We start from the raw sequence: 19237 nt of genomic DNA, 5'->3' as shown, positions 1-19237 counted from the left end.
TTCCAGAAGATCCTACAATTTTACCCCAAACAAATAAAAAATTAAAGATAGTTCATAGTTTCATAGTTGGCACTTGGCAAAGCCCTATTTGATATTGGTCCCGGAATATTTACCAAGTCTTTATCAATCTAAACAGATTTCATCGACAGTTGTAATTTTCATATCTTGATTTTAAATTAACATCCTCAGATTTTACATACTGTGCTTAATTAGCATGGACAGCGTAGACACTAGACATGCCACAATAAGAAAAACTTTAATTGCCGCATAAACCACCATATATTTATGGATGTAGTGATGTACTTGCAAGCATTAGAGATCAATTGACAACTATTGGTGTACATACAAAGATCACCATTTAGTACCTGACGCATGAATTTATATCCACATAACATAACCAATCTTGTTAATCATGGCAAGAATAATATAACAAATATGTTTTAAACTATGCAGGGTAGGTCATAGGTGACAACATTTTTATTTTACATACTTGTGTTTTATTTGAACAGTGGTAGTGGGTTCCATCTACAACATTTTTGTTGTCATGCTGTATTTTTTACGTGTCCGGGTATTATTTAACACAAATAGTTAACAATGGGGTCTCTACTTTAGAATATAGTTGATGGGTAGGGCTGTCCACAAAAAACTGAAAACCGAAAAACCAAACCGAACCGGCTTAAACCGGCCATTTTTTCCAGTTCTTGATAGACCTGGTTTGGTTTACGGTTCTGAAAACTAAGAACCGACCAGTTTAATGCGGTTTTTGGTTTTGTATCTCGATTAATCGATATAACCCGAACCGAACCGAATGTATACAACTATTAGTCTATTATTATATTATATATTTTGGATAATATCTAATATATTGATGTTTAAACAACCGTTGGATCTCATCTGGTGTAGTTGTGTACTGTTCTACACAAGTCAAAACCTATTTCCCAAAACACTTCGATAGCCACCACTCTTAATTTGATCAAACCCAACAACATCAATTTTCATCCATTCCAACATCATCTCCAAATCTCTACCAGGCACTAGTAAGTGATAAGTAGGTGATGAGTTATATATAAACCAAGGATGAAATTTCCTACTGTTTTCTCCGTGATGAGTAGCTTCCATCACCATTGTTAATAAGAAAACATAGTTTACCTTACTTGAATGGGCGCAATTGCTTCTTCTTGGCTCAAGGAAAATGTTCTCTGTAACTTTTACTCAAGAGTTATTTTAGTCCCATATCAGCAGTGAGCAAGCCAAGTCACTACAATGAAGTCGTAAATACATTCACTTGGGTTTGGGGACATCAAGAGATGCCCTTGGGTGGCTGGGCTTGTTCCTGAGTTTATGGAGTGGGCCTTTATGAATTGAGCCTGTGGCAAAGCTGTAGTTGCTTTGGTACATTTAGAATTCAACAAATTCGGTTTTAAACCTAACCAAACCGATTTTGTGGTTCAGTCAGAACTCAGTATTTTTGAAGTTGTGGTTCGATTTCAGTTTGGAAAGTTGGAAACCAACTAAGTTAGTTTGGTCCACAATTTTAGGCTAAACCGACCCAAATTGAACCGTGGACAGTCTTAGTTGATTTATAGTCTTACATAACTTGACCCTGATTATCACTTACAACCTTAAACTTTTTTCCAAGTGAAAAAACTCCTGAAGTTGCAAGTACCAAACACAACAGTTAGTTTCATAGATGGCGTTAGATATATATAATGTCATTTTCTTTTTTACATGACATCATCAATTATTTTATTTACTGTGTAATTCACTGATATGATGCAAGTGACATTTCTGCCAAAAAAGAAATGGATTCCAAAAAGAAATTGATTAGAATTTGCGAACAATGAAGGAAAAATTAATAACACTACCTATTACATGCCTGAATTATTTGTAGAATTGAATAGAAATCAAACAATTTTGTAGCTACGGTTTTTTTCTTATAGTTATGACCTTTGGAATTGCTGAAGAAAATGATCAATTTATATAATTACAGATGAATTGATTTCCACATCATCTATTTATTTCTTGCCACATTGGAAAATAAATTACAAGATAAATAAAATGATATAATCGATAACATCATACACGTAAAAATAAAATAAAATGACATTATATATATCTAAGGCAGTCTATGAAACTAACTGTTGCCTTTGGTACCTTTTTCTCAAACACCACCACAAGCAATCTCCCATCCAGCAGCAGCCAAATCCAGCACCACCACTATCCAGAACCATCACCGTGCAGCACCATCTTTCACACCACCACTAACTATCAAAGCATCATACATCATACATAGTTGATTTTGAAATTATTGTAGTTCACTTGTTGTAAACATAGTAACGGGGTTACTTATTAATGGTTAAATTTTTATAGGAGGTGCCAAATTTCTAGAAGATTTACATCTCAAACTTGAAGGCATCTATTTTGATGCTATGATGTTATGCTTTTGTTGTATCTCAAACAAAGAACATTAAGTGTTGATTCTTCTTTTGTCTAGAAAAAAAAAATGACTCGCTTTAACGGATTCCAGCAGCCGGAGCTAATGGGTGCCGCATTCGTTAAAAAAAGAGAGAGCAGAAAGTGAGTCAACTCTAAGGGAAACCTCTAGAAAAGGTGAAAAAGTAGCATTTTCTTGTGTGTATTGTGGTAGGACGGTCCTGCCCTTATAATAGAGAAAGATGTTACAACAATTTTGGTTGACTTTTAGTAACTTTTTGTTTAGTTAGGATTGACATCAAAGTTTGAGAGTCCCAAGGGATATAGAAGTCTAATGGACCTGGGTGTTTTATTAAAGATATAAATAGGTGTGAATTGACAGAGTTTGTTCCGAGTATTATTCCTTGTTAGGCGTTGGGTGCATCTGAGAAACTTTGTTTAATTTGTTATAATCTTGTTCCTTAGTGGAGTCAGAGATGGGAGATCCACTTGATGCTTTGAGGCCTTTAATGGCTTCCCACAACCCCCCTCTTCATGCCTTGATTGTTCCTAGTGAAGATTATCATCAGAGTGAATATGTTTCTTCAAGGGATATGAGACGTGAATATGTTTCTGGATTCTCCGGAAGTGCTGGTGTGGCTCTTATAACCATGACTGAGGCACGGCTTTGGACCGATGGGAGATACTTTGTGCAAGCAGAACAAGAACTAAGTGATCGTTGGACCCTAATGCGTATGGGAGAAGATCTGGCTTTGGAGAATTGGATATCTGATCATCTGCCTGACGGTGCGACCGTGGGGGTTGATCCTTGGTGTGTATCCGTTGATACTGCACAGAGATGGATGGGCGTTTTCACAAAAAAACAACATGAATTAGTGCAGTTGTCCTGTAATTTGGTCGATGAAGTTTGGAAAAGTCGCCCACCTATGGAAACTAATCCTGTTATTATTCATCCCGTCGAGTTTGCTGGGCGTGCTGTTGCTGAAAAGCTTAAGGACTTGAGAGAAAAGCTCACCAAGGAGAACGTTTGTGGCATTGTACTTGCAGCGCTTGATGAAGTTGCTTGGTCGTATAATATTCGAGGAACTGATGTAGCCTACAATCCTGTTGTTCAAGCATTCGCTATAGTAACACCTGACTTGGCATTTTTCTATGTGGACAAGAAAAAAGTTTCTGCTGAAGTCCACTCTTACATGGAAGAGAATGGCGTTCAAGTCCGTGATTATAGTGCAGTGAGCACTGATGTGGTGTCGCTTGCAGCAAAAGAAAATCAGAACCGAATTTGGCTTGACCCAGGTACATGCTGCTATGCACTGTATTCAAATTTAAATTCTGATCAAGTTTTCCTGCAGCAGTCGCCCCTGGCCCTTGCGAAAGCTCTCAAGAACCCTGTTGAATTAGATGGTCTAAGAGACTGTCATATTCGGGATGGCGCGGCTGTTGTGCAATATCTTGTCTGGTTGGATAAGCAGATGCAAGAGAATTATGGAGCACCTGGCTATTTCTTGGAGCAAGAAGGGACTCACAAGAGAAAACCTACGCAATCCGTTAAATTAACGGAGGTGACTGTTAGCGATAAGTTGGAAAGCTTCCGTGCATCAAAAAAGCATTTCAGAGGGCTGAGCTTTCCTACCATTTCATCTGTTGGCCCTAATGCAGCAATAAATCATTACAACCCAGCGCCAGAAACATGTCTTGAGCTAGATGCAGGTAAAATTTATCTTTGTGATTCTGGAGCCCAGTACGGAGATGGAACAACCGATATAACTCGCACAGTTCACTTTGGGAAACCTTCAGCACATGAGAAGACATGCTATACAGCAGTTCTCAAAGGCCATATTGCCTTAGACGCTGCCAGATTTCCAAACGGCACAAGTGGTCTTGCTCTTGACAGTTTTGCTCGTGCTCCTTTGTGGAAGTACGGCCTAGATTATCGTCATGGTACTGGTCATGGAATCGGGTCTTACCTGAATGTCCATGAAGGACCTCATTCAATCAGTTTCAGACCAAATGCTCTAAAAGTGCCTCTACAAGCTTCGATGACGGTAACAGATGAACCTGGCTACTATGAGGATGGTTCCTTCGGTATAAGATTGGAGAATGTGCTTGTAGTTAAAGATGCTAACACGGAGTTCAATTTTGGTGACAAGGGCTACTTGTGTTTTGAGCATATAACATGGGCACCTTACCAGAAAAAATTGATGGACTTGAGCCTATTGTCAGCTGATGAGATCGAATGGGTAAATACATACCATGCCAACTGCAAAGAGATTCTCGCTCCATATCTGGATGAATCTGAAATGGCATGGTTGGAGAAAGCCACTGAACCCGTAAGTGTCGTCTAACATCTGGTCTCAGCCTCCCTTCTACCATAATGATCACATGAGTTTTCTTCCTTAAAAAGATATTGCTTCTGTTTCTAGATTTGAACTGAGTTACTTAAATTTATCTCTCTAGTTTAATTATTGTTTTGCAATTGGATGCTTATTATCTATCATACTCTCCTTGTTGATCGAAAGCTAGAAAAGGTTCATTGTTCATGTTGATTGAGCATATAATAAACTCAATTTATATTTCTTCCAATAGCATCTTTTGCTATTCAAAAATGAAGAATTGAACTATTTTTTTCAGAACTTCATCATGTAACAGGGTCACTTTGTTATTATGATTAGTTTTGTTTTCAGTATGCTGAAACATAAAACGCTCCGGGGGGTCACATAGAACAACTTGATTTGCAAGCTATTCTTCTGAACACTATCAGAGAAGGCACTTAATATTTTATGAAAGTGGGACACCAAGTTGGTAACCTGTTGGAGTGGCAACTGGCGATTTGTTAGTAGCCAGTTGGAGTGGTGACCAACGTTGGTAGCTAGTTGGAATCTGCGTAATTGCAGAAATGCGGTTGGCGTTACGCCTGAATGGGATGGATGGAGCTTGATTTTAGTGATTTTTGAGGTAATGGGGTTTCATTGGACCTAAATAGTGACCACTGACCATTTCTTAACCTATTTTGTTTATCCCTGGTCCAGTGGTCCTAGGTGGACATGAAGGGGCGTGTATGAAGTTCTCAGTGGACAGTTTTAAGTTTTAACCATTGTCACCAAGTACGGTACGGGTTTAAAACGGTATACTTGAAAAAAACTTAGTTCGTGTAACGTCTCGGGAAAAAAACGGAAAAAAAAATAGACACATAAAATAAAAATAATAATAATACAAATGAAAGAAAATTCAAATCACGAAAGTATCAAATTATCATTACTCATCCAAATCTTAGAAGTTTTAGATTCAAGCCAAAACACTATTCAAAAAATAAGATACTACTAATTACCAACCATAATGGCATAATTAAGTACTACAAATAAGTTAATAACTTTAAAATTTTTAATTAATTATTAATAGTCTAAAGCAAAATAGAACGGTCTCAATAAGTCAATCTAACGCCCACTCTTCAAAAAGGTAAACTCCAAAACCCTTTTCTTTTCTAGCATTTTCTTTTAAAAAAAAAAAAAAAAAAAAAAGTTTTAAACGGGAGATTTTCAAAATCTCGGGTTTTAAACGTTTAAAACGGGTTTAAATCGTTTAAAACGGGTTTAAAACGTTTAAAACGATTTTGTTGAAAAACCCGGTTTTAAGCTGGAACCAGACGCCTGGCGTTTTAAACCCGTATTTGGTGACAATGGTTTTAACTACGTGTTCTGATAGGAAGAATTTCCACATAAGCGCGTGAGGTTCATCACGATAATCCTATGCATGTTGCTCGCAGGCTTGAAATCATGTACTACACTGATACACTCTGCCATGACTTACAAATATATCGGGTTGTATATTAGTTAACACGTTCGTGAACGAGGACATAAAAGGGCTCTGGTCCCAAAACTCCTACTTTTTTCTGACAAATTATTGAGGATTCACTGCTGCTTGCCTCACCTATTTTGTCAGGGTGAACCAGATTTTGAACTAACAACCAACCAGTGCAACATAAACAAACCAATCTGGTGACAACTAAAATAGTATTATAACTTTCCAACTGTGCAGCAGAGTAACCCATATAAAATGGACTAGCATTATGCACGTGCTATGCACGTTTTAACAATACGATCGTGAAATCACAAAGTTACAAATGGGAAGTGAAGTAACACACGCAAAAAAACCAACACTGATTTTTATTTTATTTTTCATTCAGGTTCTGAAAGGAATATTTAGTACATGGAAAGTCAACATGAAAACAACTCTTTCCCCCGAACATAAATCAACATGTAATAATTATCTGTTTGCGTGCTCTTTGATCCTCCTCTTAAACTCAGGTTTGAAATGTCTGATAATACACTGTATCAGCAGTATTGCCTAATGCACAGATGGTGTGCACCACTATTTGCTTAGTCAATTTTTCAATGATCATCCATAGCAATATTGTCCCCTCTATACAAAGAGTGCACTGCCCACAACTCTCATGTTTATAAAAATAAGGACTTGCAATTGCATCCACAGCGTATGTCGACTTGTCGTCCACAATAACTGCAGCAGTTCCTAGCCCGGGCGTAACGGCATTGAGAGCATCATATTCCCTCTTTTGCTACCACATGCAACAAAGCGTGTAAAAATTCAATTATTCAAAATCTAAACTACACATCTGTCATTGTACATGTTATGAATCAATCTATTATGCACTATTCCCCATCGAAAAGAATATTGTGATTGAGATAAATATAAACTACTAAAATAGTACAAAAACATAGCATTCTATTTTTTTTTCAAAAATCGGCGAGATTCCCTTGTTTTTGACATTCAAACTAAATATATGTTCCTTTAAATAAATGTATAGATAATCCTTGTTTTAATAATCTAAACCCGAGATAAATATAAATTATAGAAAAAATACAAAAGCATAACACCTTTCTTTTTTTGAATGAAGTCCAGAGAATGTACCTGTAAAAGAAAAGAGCATGAAAATAATAGAAGACATGGTTTCATATAAAAATTTGGATAGAGATGTGACATAAAAACTGGGAGGTAGCTTCTTCAAAATTCAGACCTCACTTTTAAATGGTTCACATTGCAATATCAAGTAAAACTAATATAAACAACTTGGACAATATGGAAATGAATTTTAATGGAAATGGATTTTAGATTTGTATAAGAGTGATAGATATGAGCATTAAGGCGCTAGTGGAAGTAACGACATCTCATGCACTCAAAGAAAAAAGAAAAACTGATGTGAGCAAAAGGTGAATTTAACACTCAAATTTCTTGTATTCTATTTGAAGCATGTTTGGCAACTCAAAGAATGTATAAAAAAAAACATAGAAATAACGAAACACATGGCTTCATATACGCTTTTGAAGTTTAGAAAAGATATTACCATCAAGCCTTGAAAATTGAATCTTCCAAAGAGAGCTAGTAGAAATGAGCTTATGAAGAGAGCCAATAGAAATGAGGTCCTCATCCAATTTGTAAGATTGTACACGGTTGCATTAGGAAGTAGATTATATAATGTATCTTTGCATAACAACTTTTTTTCATAACGTATTGGAAACAAATAGCGACAAATAGAAATAGGAGCTTAATTCAAATTATTAGGTACTATGATTTGTTTCATTATAATTAAAAAAATCTCATCTTAATATCTTATAAACACAAAATTAAGATGTAGGTTATGAACCCGATCTTTAGCATGTTGAGCTCTCGAGAGAGGTCACAGGATAGAAGCAAAAACTCAACATTTTCATCACAACAAATAGAACAATATTAACAACCTGCAAGCACAAATAATATAAATATGTCTTTGGATGAAAAACCTCAATTACCTAGAAAAAGCTATGTATAATATCTGGAGATTAGTTGCTCCTACCATATGTTATGTGTAAGCTATGTCATAGATATAGCCTAAGTGATCTCAATATATGAAAAGTTAGAAAAAAGATCATGCAGTATCTTACATATACATATATATGATTATTGTGCACATTAAAATTGGTAGCTGCAAATTTGACAGAGGAAAGCATGAACTTCATAGTAGTAGTCGTCACCACGATAGTCATTAGTGTTGCATATGTGAATGTGCCTTAAGCGTTAAGGGCACCCAAATGCCTCAACCAAGCCCAAATTTATAAATATTGAATCGAAACAACGACAAAATATAAAGTAAAACTTTTATCGCTTAAATCCCCATCGATTATATACTACACAAAACATAATATCCTTGCATATCATACAATGAACTATATAGCAAGCACCGGTTGTTGACCATATATAAGAACAACATAAACCTATTGGGCTATCGCATCATAAAAAAAAGGTTAATATTATCACGACGAAAAGTAGCATCAAGCAGAAGACAATGTGTTTAACTGGACCTCAAAAAAAAAAAAAAAAAAAAAAACTCGATTCAAAAGCACTAAGCTAGAATATAGGGAGAAGCAAAAGCGTGTGTGCATTACACCGTAATATAGGAAAAGAACAACATAGTGTCAAAGAAAGTAGCAACCTATCACACTCACTTGAAAATTGGAGGTCGAGTGTAGCTACATCAACTGCAACAAATTGCGAGAGACATAAAACTTAATGAGACAAAAATGACAATTCAATGTCATGGAAAAGAAATGGACAAATTAAGAAGCGAGAACATGAGATGTAATGTTGGTATAGCCCGGGAGGGTATAACTTATTCGCCCGATTCGAACTCCAAAGAGAGTTAGAGCGCCTAGTCATCCATCGGGCAGAATTTATATGACTTTGTTCTAATATCTAAATGCAATTATTGTAACATGAAAAATTAAGTGAATTGAGTATATCATATGCTCGGATATTTTCCATAGGTTAAGAATGAAACTTGGAAGTGCCTTCGTCAAACACAAAACTTCAAGATCAAAGAACAGGCCAATAGGCCATCAACGAACCAATAGAACCAATACACATTAAAATGCAAGAGCCTCAAAATGTGATAAAGAGAAATTAGTGAAATTGGTCTTTACACTTCTAAAGTACTATTTGATTGAGAAGATTGAAGCTACTTACAATAAAAAGAAGACAGAAAAGAAGTACTATTTGACCTTGAGACGTTCACATTCTCAATGCGTGGAAAGTTGTTATACAATCATGTTTTGGCGTCCGTTCCGCTATCGCTGCGGCTCTCGAGGATTATGAATTGCATTGTCATTAAGTACTAATGAGCTCCCTCGGGCAGAGTTCTCCATTTTGAGTGCAACTGAATTATATGGTGGTCAAAAGAACACACAACTCGTAAATCATAAGCAAAACAAAAATCGTAAATCATACCATTCCCTCAAATATATAACAGGAGGCTAATACTCACATACAAAGTTAAGATGTATTTCTCAAATGTCTACTGCTTTAGTTAATCTTTGCAGCTTCTTCTTCACAGACAGAATCCAACTTATAATATTAGCAGAAATGTTTCAGTTTTGTCTTCAAATCCAACTTTGTCCACTCGTTATATATATGACACTTTTCCCTGTAAAATCATAATTTATAAACAAAAGATTTGAAAATTAACTATTATACCTTTCAAAGTGGTAATCCAGTGCTAGTGGAGCACTTCATCTTTGATAAAAGTTCAGACAAAAATTCAAAGTAGTAATTATCTAAAGCTACATAGAATATACTATTGGGGCTATTGAAAGCATCAACATAGCTTGTTTTGTAGTAAAATCCTTAAAAGTCCTGAAAATGAATCCATTAAAGATTCACGGCTATCTATAGGAGGGACTTGTTTCATTTGTTAAAACCCATGACGATTAAGCTGAGGAACATACCTTGTCACTATTCAATAAAGAAACGTCATATAGAGGAGGCCAACCCTCTTTCTCAACCAACAAATAAACAACATCTTCAAAATGTTTCGGCGTGAATCTCGTCAAAGCCAGTTCTCACAACAACAAATCCTATTTTCATTTTTTTCAAATTCACTTCTCAGAACAACAATAAAACAATTCCAATGAACCCAGAACCCGAACGAGATAGATAATGGAGGCGACGAAGTGAGAGACCGAGAGCAGAGAGAGGAATATTCGAGAGTTTTAGAGATAATATATGAAAAGACAAAAATGCACCCCGTAATAGAGAGCGAAAAGACTAAATTGCCCCTGTGACGTACGTGAAAACACTATTCATCATACCCCAGATTTTTCTAATATAGTAAGATTTGCGCAGTCCGATGTATTGCATGACTTCAGTATGATAAAATCATAAATTCATGAAAAACAAAATCCGCCTCAACATAATATGTTTATGCATTCCAAAAATACCAAGTTCCAAGTGTCTCTAGTGTCCTTTGTCCATACTGTGATCAACATTCCCCAGACTTAGCTTCGTACTGACAATTATAAGCATCATGCCTATAATAATCTATTAATTATGGTTATTATAATCAGAGAAGCTACAAAATACTTCACTTCTTGGACAGTATGGCATAGACAAAAAGCAAGTTGCATTTGTCGTGTTAATACAAGTGGGATAACAATAAAATGTTGAATTATAGAACAACAATAATGCGTTATTAAGCCGCAGAAAAAGAGTCATCTTCACGGACAACCAATGAAGTGTTACAAGTACAATTTTGTCAACATCGTGTTCATCTAGTAGAGATCTTCACTTTGTGTTGTATCATCATGGGAAGCCAACCGAAAACACCTTTTTTAGGCAGTCTGATATCACATGTTTCAATAAGAACATATTTTTCCTTGCCAGTTGCCACCTGCAACAACAGTTAAATTAAAAAAGAGTGGCTTGCTAAAGCCTTTGATCATACAGCACATCACCATATTGCACGTAATCTGAGAAATTGCAAACAATCAACTTAACATAACAAGATGGAGTAAATTTAAGTTAGGGCCACAACACAACCACTATATGCTAGGTATGTTATTCCGGTATTCCCTGACACTGTTCTCATATGCTAGCTATCAATAAATATCAAGAAATGGATCCATTCCTCATCGCAGTGCACAACTGCGCACTTGACATCACCACAAAATACATGGTGATGCGAACTAGTAGGTAACTTTTAGCACGAAACCATATCTAGTATAATAAATAAGAACCACCTTTTGCTAAATCCCCACCAGTGAAGTCTTGATTAAGATCAAGTAACTTGCCTTGTGGATGGCAGTGATTCTTCTGTCGGCGTCATTCAATTGAGTCTTAATTGCTTCTTCCGCCTGTAAGAAGCTTCTGGTGTGATGCCTCTGATAAAAGAATGGAATTAACAAAGTATATCAGAACTGGTCAATTTACTCGGAAAAAAATGGCAGGTTCTTCAGTTTTGCACAGACAACTCAAATTAAGCTTGAAACACACATACGAAGGAAAGCTTGGTAAATTAAGAAATGTTAAGGAGAACGTCAAAGTAGAGGAGCATTCTGCCACACCTAAATAATCAAAGCAAGTGAATCTAGACAAAACTTGATCTTCTTTTCAAACTGAATAAAAGATTAGGTTTTTGTGGTCCTGATGCAGAACTTACTAAAAAGTATTAAACCACTTGATAAAGGGCACCTGATTTCTATAAGTTCATGATGGTCACATAAGATATTTGCAGCCATACAAGCAAGTATGAAGTATTGAAGTTTCAATTACTTTCCTATAAACCAAGGGGAAACACAAAATACAGCAGCAGACACATGGTTAATTATTAATATCTCTCCTTGCATTCATGCTTAATCCCGATTTAAATAAATAACTTTCAGATCAGCTGATCAAAAGCGCACATCAAGCATATAGTAAGAAGTCATAAGCAGTCTACCTGCCAACTTTTATTTGGAAAATTATAGTTCCACAAGGTGTATCACAAGTCACAACTCGCAGCTGTGCCCAGCCATCTAATATATACTTAGGTTTCACAATTTGAGAACATTTCATATGTCAGCAGACAGCCTAGGAAAGCTTTACATTTTCCACAACTTCTAATTCTGACATATTTAATAAAACATATAATAGCACTGCAAATGTAACATTAACGAGATAACAGCATACACAATAACACAATATCAAATTACGTACTGACATGACAACAGCTGCTGTGCACTATGACAGTGTCAGTGAACAAGGTTACAGTTTGATGTTTCTCATACCAGGATCTCATTGTGTAACAGTTCCCTAATGGAAGCCAAAAGAAAAAAATAGAAAAAAGAAAGCAAAACCAGTCTTTACAAAGCTTTTCTATTCATAATTTTTAAGAACACAAGCCGGTGATCTCACTTTCTCTTACGATCTTATACTTATATTTCAAGTCAGTATTTCCTGTTTGAGTTCTTTCTCTCTTCCTTTTTACAAAACAGACAAAAACATCTGAAGCAAAGTAAGATTAGCAAAGGACCTACCACAAGGAAAGCTCACTACGAGCGTGCCCTAAAGGTGACAAAATTGAACTAGATTGAAGATAGAGTGCAATTTTTTCTTCCATATCAAGTATTGTGTAGGTTTACCACAAGCAATTACTGGCCCACCCCCCTCTCTCTCTTTCGCTTTCAACATATCCTCTCTATTTTTTCTTTTTCGTTGTGTTTCAATAAGGAAAGAAGCAACGGGGACAAAGCATCTGAGCATGGTCAAGAGACACCAAAAACTGAAGATGAAGTTGAATATATATCTGACTAGCATAGGTTCGCACTTCCCTTTATTTTTGTCTGGAAGGTTTTGAGATCTTCAAGCGTGCTCTTACACTCCTCGAGAAGGTCAGCCTTCTTTGAACTTCTCCTGCATGGACTTCAGTCGTTATTGTTGTTCTGTGAGTCAGGCTTACTGTCAGTTCTCAATCCAAGCACAGAAATTACTGCAAAAAAACTAGAAGATCGAGTTGTGCATATTTTTAAGTGCACCTAGACAATGTCTGAAAATCAAAAACAAGAAACCCTAACTGAAATCAAAGGCTTTTAGACACCACTTCAGTATTCCAACAGTCCAAATTGGAACATGGTGCTATAACGTGCAATTGTCATTGAAACACTCCATTTTCTACTTACTCTTCTCACATAAAGGTGCTTATTTTATTCAACTTTCTGTACATAGAGATGTCATTTAAGTTGAATCCTCCCATTCAAATAGAATATTAGATTATGCCGAAATACTAAGTATTCTATTTTAAGTTTGAACAAATTTCCTAGATAGTTTAGGTCATCAGTTACTACTTAAAATCTAAGTGAGTTCTGAATTTAGTGTCCTAAGTCCTCTCTCTACAGATTATCAGGGGAGGGTGTTCTCTCTCTCTAAAAGTAGAGGCCTGGTTTCCTGCCTTTTTAAATCTCCAAGAATTAAAAGTGAAGAGTACTTTATTCTGAAAAGGCGAAAAAAATTTAAATGTATTATACTTGTGCAGAATTCACTCGCACAATATAAAAGCTAGAATGGATCTAATACATGTAATAGATATGCACTTTTGATGGCTAAATCCAAATATAAACAACATGCTAAGCAATTTCAAGTTAACTTTTCAACAAAAGGTATATTAAACAGAAACTGATCAGTGGGGATAATGTACAGCATATGAAAAATGTCCACATGGTTGGACAATCATGATATCCTTCTGTATTCACATAGGAACTGCATGGTCAAAAATAACTAATTTGAGATTTTTTTGGCTCGATAACAGTGTATAACAAATAAAATTTGCAGCATATGCATCCTCAATGATTGTTTTGTGAAGATTCTAATATTCTATTGGGTGGGAAACGATAATCTAAAACTCGTCCAAAGAGGCATCCGAAAATTCAAATTTAGACTTACTCCAGTCGTTGTAGCAGATATGACATTAGTTCCTGTACGATCAACAAACATCCCCAAGATATGAGATACTTAGGATTGGAACTTGGAAGGGCATCCCTGTCCACATGTATAAGATCGGTACAGAACCAGAGCTTCTGTAAGTTTTCCATGGGATTGTATCAGGATTTGTTAAATACTGACTGTTACAATCACACATCTTAAAAGGGCAGTCCGTTACGTAGGTAAGAAACTAATGCCTTTTATGACTTCAATATAGTTCGTTTTAATTAAACTAGTAAATACAATTGCAAAAAAATTATGACATTAGAGGACCATATATTCATGCCATTACCATCATGCAACAGGATCAACATATAGTAAGCAATCAAATTGCAATGTGATGAGTCCATAACTACATATGCATCTTAGTGAGTCTATACACACTCCAAAGTCAACATTTTCGAATCTGTATAGAAGTGTTTAAGGACATGTTCATGACCCGAATGGTAATTTGACGCAGATGGATAGGAAGCAAGGAATTCATTTGTATTGTATCATTGCTACATGGTGGGCCAATGCCCAATGGAATTGGAAGATTCACATAAACAGTATGCCAAATACAAAGGCAATCATTCATTGGACTCCTTTGACCACAGAGTATTCGCCCAAACCAATAAGTTTGTCAGTTAGAACTTAGAACTGGGTTTGAAGATAAATCCCCACTAGTGAAGGCTTGATTAAGAAGTAAGAACAAGTAACTTGCCTTGTGGATGGCAGTGATTCTTCTGTCGGTGTCATTCAATTGAATCTCAGTTGCTTCTTCCGCCTGTCAGAGAAGTCTCTGGTGCAATGCCTCTGATAAAAGAAGGGAACTAACAAAGTATACCAGAACTGGTCAGAATACCCGGAAAAAGTTGGCAGGTTCTTCTGTTTTACACAGACAAGTCAAGTTAAGCTTGAAATGCATTGAAAACATATGAAGCAAAGCATGGTAAATTAAGAAATGTGAAGGAGCATGTCAAAGTAGAGGAGCATTCTGCCACACCTAAATAATGAAAGCAAGTGAATCTAGGCAAAACTCAATGTTCTTTTCAAACTGAATAAAAGATTAGGTTTTCCGCACTAAGCTGCTCTTTATGTGGTCCTGGTGCAGAACTTACTGAAAAGCATTAAACCACTTGATAAAGGGCACCTGATTTCTATATAAGTTCATGATGGTCACATAAGATCTTTGCAGCCATACAAACAACATAATACAAAGTTTCAATTACTTTCCTATATACCAAGGGGAAACACAAAATACAGCAATAGACACATGGTTATCAACATCTCTTTTAGCATTGCATGCTTAATCCAGATTTAATGAGATAACAGCGCACACAAAATCAAATTATGTACTGACATGACTACAGCTGCTGGTACTACGACAGTATCACTGAACAAGGTTACAGTTTGATGTATCTCATACCAGGGTATCATTGTGTAACAGTTCCCTAATGGAAGCCAAACGAAAAAGTACAAAATAGAAAGCACAACCAGTCTTTACAAAGCTTTTCTATTTGTATATTTTTAAAAACACAATCAGGTGATCTCACTTTCGCTTACAATCTCATACCTATATTTCAAGTCTGATACCTATACCTAAATTTGAATTCTTTCTCTCTTTCTTTTTTTCAGAAAAGACAAAAACATAAAGCAAAGTAAGATTAGCAAAGGAACCTACCACAAGGAAAGATAACTACGTGCGTGCCCCAAAGGTGACAAAATTGAACTGGGTTGAAGATAATGTGCAATTTTTCCTTCCTCATCAAGTATTGTGTAGGCTTACCACAAGCAATTACTGGTCCACCCCAGTCCTGTTTTTTTGCTTTCGACATATCCTCTTTATTTTTTCTTTTCTTTTTTTTTGTTTCAATAAAATAATAAGCAACATGGACTTATCATCTGAGCATGGTCAAGAAACACCAAAAACTGAAGACGAACAATAACATTCTCGTTGAATATCTTGCTAGCATAGGCAATCATACTTTGCCTCTTCGCATTTCCCTTTAGTTTTGTCTGGAAGGTTTCGAGTTCTTCAAGCATGCTCTTACACTCCTCGAGAAGGTGAGCTACCTCTTCTTTGAACTTCTTCTGCATGGACTTCAGTCATTCATGTTGTTCTGCACATCAAGATTACTGTCAGTTCTCAATCAGAAAATACGGCAATAAAACTAGAAGAGTTGTGCTTATTTTTAAGTGCACCTAGACAGTGTCTGACAATCAAAAACAAGAAACCCTAACTGAGAAGACAAACATCAGGATCAAATGCTTTTAGACACCACTTCAGTATTCCAACAGTCCAAATAGGAACATGTTGCTATAACGTGCATTGAAACACTCCATTTTCTACTTACTCTTCTCACATAAAGATGCTTATTTTACTCACATTTCTGCACATAGAGATAAGAGATGTCATTTAAGTTGGATCCTCATCCCATTCAAATAGAATATTAGCTTACGTCGAAATAAAAGTATTCTATTTAAGTTTGAGCAACTTTCCTAGATAGTTTAGGTCCTCAGTTACTACTTAAAACCTAAGCGAGTTCTGAGTTTAGTGTGTCCTAAGTCTTCTCTCCACAGATTATCTGCGGGCGGGGTCCACTTTTTACAAATAGAGGCCTGATTTCCTTCCTTTTTACATCTCCAAGAATAAAAAATTTAGAGTTACTTTATTCTGAAAAGGCGAAAAAAATTTAGATGTATTATACTCATGCAGAATTCACTTGCACAATATAAAAGCTAGTATGGATCTACTCCTGGTTCCCATTCCCATAAGTTACTCCATCAGTGTGCACGTCTAATACATGTAATAGATATTTACTTTTGATGGCTAAATCAGAACACAAACAATACGCTGAGCAGTTTCAAGTTAATTTTCCAACACAAGGTATATTAAACAGAATCTAGTCCGTGGGGACAATCTACACCATATGAAAAATGTCCACATGGTTGAACGATCATGATATGCTTCTGTCCGCACAGAGAAACTGCATGGTTAGAAATAAGTCAATAACCAATTTGAGATCTTTTTGCCTCGAGAACAGTGTATAACAAATAAAATATGAAATATATGCATCCTCAAAGATTGTTGTGAGGTTTCTAAAATTCTATCGGGTGGGAAACGATAACTAACATATCCAAAGAGGCATCCGAAAATTCAAATTTAGACTTATTCTAGTCATTGTAGCAGACTAGCAGATATGATAAGAGGTCCTGTACGATCAACTTACATATCCAAGACATGAGTTACTTAGGACTGGAAGGGCATCCCTGTCCGCATGTAAAAGATCGGTACAGAACCAGAGCTTCTGTACATTTTCCATGGGATAGCATCAAGATTTGTGAAATGCTGGCTGTTACAATCACACATCTAAAAAGGGCAGTCTTCAATATAATTCGTTTAAATTAAACTAGTAAAATACAATTGCAAAAAAATTATGACAGTAGAAGGCTATATGTGCATTCCATTACCATTACGTAACAGGATCAACAGAAAGGAAGCAATCAAATTGCTATGTGATGAGTGTATAACTACATATGCATCTTAGTGAGTATAGAGAAACTCCAAAGTCAACCCCAATAAGAAAGTCACGCCTTTTTTCTAACCTGTATAGAAGTTGTGTATGGACATATTCAAAATTCAAATGGTAATTTGACGCAGGTGGATGGTAGGCCAATGGAATTGGATGACTCACATAAACAGTATGCCAGATACAAAGGCGATCAATCGACCGCAGAGCATTCGCCCAAACCAATAAGTTTGTCAGTTAGAACTGGCTTTGAAGATGAAATGAACGTACCTTCGAATCTAGTTTCCAAGCTTTTCCTCTTTGATTTACCAGGATTTGTGAACTTCAAACTGCATCAGAAGAAGAGGAATATGAACTAAAATCTTATTTTGCAATTCACGACATAGTACATCTGAGCTTCTGAAACCCACACATCTCTCTGCATAAATAACGGATACTTCTCTTAAATCGAAGAATCCGTATCGGACACTGATACGCCCGAATACGCCTTAGACACGTGTCCAATACTCCACTTGGAGTATCCCTAGCCATAATCTACACTCCACTTGAATAAATAATATATATATATATATATATATATATATATATATATATATATATATTGATAGCTAATGATTCATTGCATACTTTGTTTAAAGGGTTTATGTTTTTATTTTTTTTTTAAATAAATTGCAAGCTCTCAAACCTTGATCTAGTGAGTGTAATACATATATTTTTTCTGGCTAATGCATCAGTAGTAGCAAAAGACAAATCGTTGTTAATTTCAAATTTAGATGAATATCATTTTTTTTTCGATAATTGTCTGATTGTATTCATTCACAGATAAAAACATTACATTCAGGACAACAAGCTGAAAGCAAGAAAAACAAGGATGTAATCAGTACAACTGTAACAAACAAGAGCGCTAAAAATCATGTCTTCTCAACATAAGCTCCACCAAATCCAAGCACCCAACAACAGGAACAAAACCACATTGGAAACCCCATCCTCTTCTCCAGACCAGTTTCAAACTTGCTTGTACATCCACCGTGTTGGATCTCCCAGAGTAAAGACTCGAAAGTCATCAAATTCAAATCACACAGTATAAAACTCTACGACAAAGGCGGCAGATTGGCAATTCCAAAAAAGAACGCCCCACCATAAGCCCAATAAATGAGCGGTGGCCTAACCAAGGTACCCAAACCAGCAATCCGGAGAGGGGGTAGATTTAGGGAGAGAGCCATGGCTTTGGACAAACAAAGTTTAAAGCCAAACCAGAAATTCGGACTCAAGGGGCTGAACCCATGACATTGACGCCGATTGAGAGATGCTAGACCTAGAAGGAAGAGATGGGGGATGAAGAAATTTTATATTTTGAACCAAACACCACCAACGAACACCCACAAAAACCTAGATCCGGCTTATTTATGGTCTTCAGTACAAAATAAGATCCAAAAAAAAAAAGCGGAGAACCCGGATCTCAAGAAACCGAATAGCAAGACCGGTCCGATCTTCCAAAGGGTTAGAGAAACCCC

At 36.1% G+C, this 19237-nt stretch overlaps 2 long non-coding RNA genes and 1 pseudogene across 27 annotated transcripts; 1 reads left to right on the top strand and 2 right to left on the bottom strand.

The window, feature by feature from the left end:
- Positions 1-2132: 2132 nt before the first annotated feature.
- LOC147480912 (aminopeptidase P1 pseudogene) lies at positions 2133-5016 on the top strand (annotated as a pseudogene). The gene has a single exon (XR_015205974.1). The product of XR_015205974.1 is annotated as an aminopeptidase P1 pseudogene (transcript).
- A 1563-nt stretch (positions 5017-6579) lies between these two features.
- Positions 6580-7900, bottom strand: LOC147480911 (uncharacterized). The gene is made up of 2 exons (XR_015205158.1): positions 7793-7900; positions 6580-7006 (listed from the first exon to the last, which is right to left on the bottom strand). It is a non-coding gene; the product is annotated as an uncharacterized LOC147480911 (long non-coding RNA).
- Positions 7901-10763: 2863 nt separating this feature from the next.
- LOC147480910 (uncharacterized) lies at positions 10764-18346 on the bottom strand. Of its 25 annotated transcripts, none has more exons than XR_015205970.1 (9): positions 17994-18147; positions 17424-17546; positions 16396-16583; positions 16184-16313; positions 14915-15023; positions 14173-14306; positions 12771-13175; positions 11547-11636; positions 10764-11146 (listed from the first exon to the last, which is right to left on the bottom strand). It is a non-coding gene; the product is annotated as an uncharacterized LOC147480910 (long non-coding RNA). The 25 variants fall into 25 exon arrangements; XR_015205965.1 differs by having other exon boundaries at positions 12771-13146; positions 15875-16313; positions 16435-16583; XR_015205957.1 differs by lacking the exon at positions 16396-16583 and having other exon boundaries at positions 14915-15078; positions 15875-16313; positions 17994-18266.
- Positions 18347-19237: the final 891 nt, after the last annotated feature.

The sequence above is a fragment of the Coptis chinensis genome, chromosome 8, assembly GCF_015680905.1.
Source record: "Coptis chinensis isolate HL-2020 chromosome 8, ASM1568090v1, whole genome shotgun sequence".
NCBI classification, from domain to species: Eukaryota; Viridiplantae; Streptophyta; class Magnoliopsida; order Ranunculales; family Ranunculaceae; genus Coptis; species Coptis chinensis.
Note: the sequence above shows the minus strand (reverse complement) of the source record. Positions and strands in the feature narration are given on the sequence as shown.